Raw genomic sequence first — 6,779 nt, forward strand, 5'->3', positions numbered from 1 at the left:
AAAAGGAAAAGAAAAAAGAAGGGGTGACTGTGTAGTTTTCGAAAGGAGTGAAAACTGTGATCGTTTTCTACAGGAAAAAACTGCTTAACAGCCCCTCTGTTCTTACAATCCTCCCTCCCCCCGCGCTCCGTGCTACTTGACATGACAGCTAGAAGTTCATTTCATATGAAGAAGAAGGCTTTTTACCATGAGGAGGAAAGACCCGTTTAATAAAATTATAGAAAGCTAAAAATAATACGTTTTGGGGGTTTTGCTTGTTTTGTTGAGGTTTTTTTTTTAATTTTTCTTAAAACACAGCAGCACAAGATTTCCTTATGATTTCATGAAAAAAACAAGGAGTTGCTATAGAAGAGAAAGAAACATGGTTGTGACTGTGGTGAAGGGGGTTTTGTTTAGTTCTTCTTTTTTTTTTCCCCCTGGTTTGTTAAAAGACAGAAATTGCCTTTTAGCAGCCCCCAAAGTGCTAGAAAATGTGTCAAAAAAATATAATTATCCAGAAGAGACAGAAAACTTGCAAAGACAGATGCACAGTGTTATCCAGTACAATAATATTCCATATATAATACATACAAACTTGTTATTAAGACAGTCTTCAAGTGTCTGTACTTGGCATGGAAAAACCAGGGTATTCCATGCTTGAGGGTATTCTAAATAAATCAATATAAAATGTATACCTTCATATATAAAATGTATATCCCAATTAAGAGCTCCAATCTGTTAAATTATTTTATAATGTTCAATGTACCAGTTTTCATAATAGGTAATATGATTCAAGTGGTATATTCTGGGACATTTTGATTACTTTGAGCATTTTGTCAAGGATATAGAGTTCTAATACTAGTTTGAAAGTCTCTCTGTATCTCCTCTCTATGTCCATTTGATTGCCTGGATGTATATATACATGTATATATTGGCCACACAGACAGGAGTAGTAAACTTAGCTTTTTAAATGCCCCAGTGCCAGCATGCTCAACTTTGCAAATTTAACACTCCTATTTTATATTTAATTGCCTGCTTTTGAAAGAAAAATAATCTGGTGGAGAGGGGAAGGAGTCCGGAGTAGTGACGTTGTCTTCCCTCCTGTGGAAGGTGCAGTCGCACCCTGTTCTCCTCAAACAAAGAAATGCACTTGGTGAGGGCAGGAGTGAACTCCTCTGACCCACCTGGCAGCTCTCCATTTACAGCTCGTTTGAGCTGAAAGCTTTTTTTTTTCACTCACCTACAGATAAATCATTCTCAGCTATTTCAAAACATATTTATTGTCTTATCTTTATTAATCTAGGTAAATCAACATCTAGTATAACACTAAGAAAAAGTTTGCTCTTCAGAAGGGTCTAGAGCAAGCTTTATATTTCAGCTTGGTGCAGCCTGGGAAGTTCTTTTTACTTCAGAGGCATAACTTTATAATTCATGCTGTGCTCAAGAACAGCTGGCATCATTTTTCTCAAGTCTCGAAGGAAAAAAAAAAGTCCTCTCAAGCAGAGGCCAAATGTGGAAAATTTCTTCCCAAAAGATAGTTGGTTGGAAAATTTTGAGCATGAAGTTATTGTGGAAACGTGTTAGCAACATCGGTTTTAGTGGCCATGAACAGGTGCCTGCTGTAATTATGACAGAGATTTAGCAACTGTCTGTCCTTATTTAGCTAGCTGTGTCAGAAGTGGGTATTTATTTAGAGTATTTCAAGATAAGCAGAGCAATGTTGCAGAATAATGAAGAAGGGAAAAAAAGCAATTCCCTCCTTCAGTGTGGTAAGAAGTACCTTGGAAATCCAAGTGTTGTTATCCTGTTGTTGAGGGTCACTGAGGTCTACTTGTTTGCTATACAATGCTGCTTCACCACTGCTGGTGCCATTATTGCCCATGAGCTGCAGCCAGTACTAAAAACTGACAGCAAACCAGTTGTGTTCATTCTTGAACTTCTCTTGAAGTAAGCCAGCTCCTCCCTGCAAAGCAAACACAGAAACTGTTCCCGTGCGCATTTGAGATTAGGCCACTGAAACATGTCCTGGCTTGAAATTCTTCAGTGAAAAAAGAAAACGAAACCACAATGAAAAATAAACCCAGTTCCACTGTGTCATACAGGTTTTCTTCTGCTCCCTTTTAAAACCAAAGCTAAATTGATCTCAGTAAAGACACAAGATCACACTCGAGTTAAAAAAAAAATAAATTAATTAATAATTAAGACTATCAGGAAGTTAAAGTAAAACCTAGTACAGCCACCAGATGCTCTGATGTTCTTGCCAATTTAGTTTTCCATCTCATAAAATATCTTTCATTTGCCTCCCTCTGAACATTTATCAGTCCTTTTCCAATTCATTTCTCTCTTTTGTCATAAACTACAGGGAACAGCTCCCCTGAAACAGCACTCTTTTAACAGAGGTGACATTCATGTGCATAAGTTCTGTTTTCCCTTAAGCCAGGTACAGCATCTCATCACCCAGACTGATGTGTATTGGGTTCTTCTCCCTCTTCAGAGAAATTAGGCTGAATATCACCTCATGGTGTGGTCCTTGCAGCCCTCCGGGAGTCTCCAGTGTAGAGGGAACAATTCTTTCCTTTACCTTTTTCTGGCCAAATCCTGCCTCCACGTCCCTTGACACTACTTCATACACAGTAGATATTTGATTAAAACTAAAACATGGCTATCTCCTTGCTAAACAGAGCTATAGACATTGTTATACAGAGGAACAGACTCCCATCCTCACAGCAGTAGCTTTCTCCCATCTTAACATTTATGCCACCGCAGGATGTCAGTCAGAGTAACACAATTAAAACTCCCATGTCCCATCCAGATCCTATATTGGTTTATGGTCATGCAGTTCCATTAAACCTATTTGGTCTAGTGAAAATATTATGAGACACAAATAAATGAAATTTCTAGTGATAACCTGAGTAAAACCTGTCTCTATGTGTGTTTTGTGGTTTTAATTGTGTTAAGTTTTGAAATTACTGTAACCCTGACAGGTCAAATTTTTCCCTGCACAGCGCATGTAAGAGAAAGAGGTTGCCTGAATTCAGAGTTTTCATGTGGTAAAATTAGCCCAGAATCAGGTTTTCTGATTCTGCCTAAAAAATTATTCTCTATTTTTATGATAGGACTTATCCTTCATCAATTTTGCTATGTGGTACATTCAGATGTGAATCTCTGTGGTAAGACTCCCCTGTTCCCCAAAACATAAACTAACTTTGAGATAATTTTCCCATCTGACTGGACTAACACCAGAGATGAAACCTGGGACTAGTTTTTCCAAGGTGTAGGTTGCTGTTTCTTGAACTATGGGAGCAATCTGCAGTAGAAGTAGCATCAGCCATCTCCACCCATTCAAGGGCTTTCCAGCTGTTGTCTAGGGACCCCTTGGGCGTTTGTGGGCTACTTCCAAATGTTTCCCCAAAAAGTGAATTAAAAAACACCAAACCTACAGTAGTGAGGATAAAATTCACTCTAGAAGGGTTGGATCTCTTTGAGATTAAAAGGTCCAAAACCAGAAGGGAGTTTAAAAAAACACAGGTTAGAGGATAGACTCTCACAGAGACTGTATGGCAAACCCTGCTACTGTCCTACATTTAATACCACTCAAGCAGACAATTATTCATCTTGTGGAGGAAAATAAGTGCTCTATTTTAACTTCTTTTATTCTTTAACATTGAAGATGAAATTAATTTATTTCTTGTTTTTCTCTCCTCAGCTTACTTTTCTTTTCTTAGTGCCCTTTCCCATCACAATCCCTCTAAATCCATTCATTTATTCTCTCCATTTAAAATCCCATTCTGTCCTGTCTTTTGCTTTGTTTCAGTAATAGCCACCTTTCCCGTTTCCTTAAAACAGCAGCTTCTCCTTTTATTTTGCCACTTCCCTGTTTCTTCTCTTCTCACTTCTCTCTTTTCCCTCCCCGTATCCCTGGATTTCATCATCCCCCTTTCTGTTCCTTTTTTTCCAGCAATTTTTCTCCCATTGGTCCTTCTGCTCCTGACCAGAAGCTTCCTAAGCTTAAATGAGTCATTTTAATTTTCTCTTTTGCTTCCTGTCATTTTACTTTTTGCTTCTCCCTTATTAAGATGGAGGCGCTGATAAAAAAATTACCTCTGGATGCAACAAGACGTACATTTCAGGACCAGATTCCAGTGCCCAAAATTACCATGAATTTTAGCAGAGCTTTACTAAATTAGTGAACCACAAGGTTGTCAGTCATTATTATACACAGGGCTTTGGGAGCGCGGGGTGGAGGGGCAAGTTACACAAACATCCCTTCTCTCTAGCTTAGAGACAGCCCTGACACTGGCCCAGTCAAGTGTATCTTTAGTTCCCTTTTGCTGAAGCCTTTGAAGGATTTTTTATCAGATGGACTTTGCACACCAGCATAGCAGTTGGCCAAGCGCAATAACCTGCAATTAAAATTTCTGATCTCTTTGGATACATCCAGATAATAAACAAAAAGGAAAAGAGACCCCACATACAGAAGAATCACATCTTAAACTAGACTGCATAAATAAACCCACTGGTTCCACTGAACAAGCAAAATGATAGGCCAGATATATTAATTTCCCCAGGCAAGTGTAAGTTATATCTCCTTTATGGTGTCTTTACTGTCCTATCCATTTAACGGCAAGAAAAACTCCGCCTTCACAGATCTCCCCTTCATCTCCCTCTCCCCATTCTTTCTACCTTGTGAAAACATACCAGATTTTGTTTGAGATCAGTTACAGGTTCATTCTGAACTTCATCAATGTTTTTACAGGTAAAAAAATGATCATCGATGAAAGCACTAAGACCTGATCCAACTGTTATTTACGTCAATGGAAAGATTCCCATTGACTTCAACGAGAGATAAATTTAGCCCTCGGGGTCTATGAAAAATCAGCATTTAGTCACACTGGTTCTCATTGTACAAAACTCTCCTCTTGAAATAACTTGAAAGAAATGTTAGAAATTATTTGCTGAAGGTGTCTGCTTCCCCTGGGTGGACTAATGTAATTATGTTTTGTATTCTTATAGTCTTCCAGGTGAACACCAAGGATGAGAGGAAGTGAGTGAGAGAATATATCTATTTTTACTGTGCTAAGTTACACAAATTTTGGATACATTATGGAATTAACTGTGCCTCTATACACAAATACATACACACACACACACACACACCCCCTACAAAAACTAGTTGTTCCTACTGATTGCCCTTGGAACTGTGCATATATAACGCATATTCTGAAATTTAACAACATTAAGGATACTTTAAACAGCTCTCCTCATCTTTCTGGTAAACATGTAAATTACAACTTGCCATAATAATTACAAACCGCATTTCTCATAATTAAGCACTGATTTCTACATAAATACTATTTCAGATAAAAACAATGTATGGCATAGATTTGCAATCTACGGAAAATTTAAAACCAAGGCTGCCACTGCAGCTTTCGTTGTGCTTATTATTTGTCCTCTCACCTACTTCACATGTGCCTTACCATGAAAGGAGCACATGAACGATCATAACTTTCAGCTTCTTATCTTTCTTGGTTTATTTTTTTGGCTTTAACTGTACAGTAACTTGCCCAGATAATGAGAACAGAGTGTAAATAAAGGAAACCAATAGAGTTGTGCATGGTTTTAAAATTGCAGTCATAAAAGCACTCCCTGAGTCCAAATCCTTATTGCTCTGTGGGCATGTGAGGCTGCTGATGAGGACACCTCAGCAACGAGAGCAGGTACAGGGTGTCACTACACCCAGCTGGTGTTCCAAAGTGACATCAGTCCAGTGGAGAACAATACCCACGGTGTTGTTCACTGGGCAGTGACTCTTCAAAGCAAAATGGTTACAGAGAGAGAAAAGTAGACCGCGGGACGCCCCTTGTCCAGGGCATGTCCTCACCACAGGGCTGTAAAGTCAGGCACCATCTGGTTTACTGTCTAATCGGCTCGTCACTTCAGGATAGGACAGCTTGAGTGGGAGACGTCTAGAGTAAGATTCCTCAAACAGCACAGATGATCAGTTTGTGATTAGATCATTTCTCCTCAGAAAGAGAAGGCATGAGTTTCACCCCATCCAGCCAGAGATGAGAACCCTTCCCTCCAGACTAAGTGTTCTCGCTGATGGAGTTTTATTAAAAGACTCAGGTCAACCCCTAGTCCAAGTTTAGAAGGGAAGTTTGGGGCCATGAATGTCCCAATCACAGCAACGTTCAACTCCACATTGCCGGTTAGATGGTAGGTGGGAGAGATGGGGAATTTATTTTCACCATGCCCAGCCTCCTTCTGTAGAGCTGGGCTTTAGTTCTCCTAAACTGGAAATAATTATTAATGAGACAGATGAGGATAGCACTGTTCATTGAAATGGGAGCTGGGAAATGAGAGGGTTCCTTATTCACCATCTTTGTGATTTTGGATAATCTGATGATCTTCCTTTTGTTCTGTTTCCCAGTCAGCTGAAATGGATAATAGTATTTTACTTTCTAAGGTGAAGTAGCTGAGATTTCTAAATGGAAATAATGGATAAGCCTGCTGTATTTTACTTTAAAGTCTAATTTTAATTAGCACTCTAATGGGCCTTTTGTTACTGGATGCTCTCTTGATGCATTATTATCTATTCTTACTATTCAACATGTGTGTTGCAGTAGTATTTAGCAGCCCCAGTAAGGATCCTGGATGTGTTTTTATTATATGCAAGAGTTTTATATTGAGCTCTAAAAACAATGACAATATTTCAACTGTCAAATAGAAGCACAGATTCAGCACAGCAATTAAATACATGGCTAAACAGTCCCTGTCCAAAAGCCTTGCCTAACTTAAGA

At 38.9% G+C, this 6,779-nt stretch overlaps 1 protein-coding gene across 1 annotated transcript in view; it reads right to left on the reverse strand.

Annotated features, from left to right (window-relative positions):
* The window catches only part of ATF3 (activating transcription factor 3), a 12,219-nt gene extending 10,336 nt beyond the window's left edge, over positions 1 to 1,883 (reverse strand). The window contains exon 1 of the mRNA XM_008932930.2: positions 1,760 to 1,883. The gene's annotated coding sequence lies outside the window, so the exon portion shown is untranslated. The remainder of the gene's footprint in view (positions 1 to 1,759) is intronic.
* Positions 1,884 to 6,779: the final 4,896 nt, after the last annotated feature.

Source organism: Manacus vitellinus, unplaced genomic scaffold, assembly GCF_001715985.3.
Source record: "Manacus vitellinus isolate BGI_N305 unplaced genomic scaffold, ASM171598v3 scaffold_8_pilon, whole genome shotgun sequence".
Lineage (NCBI taxonomy): Eukaryota > Metazoa > Chordata > Aves > Passeriformes > Pipridae > Manacus > Manacus vitellinus.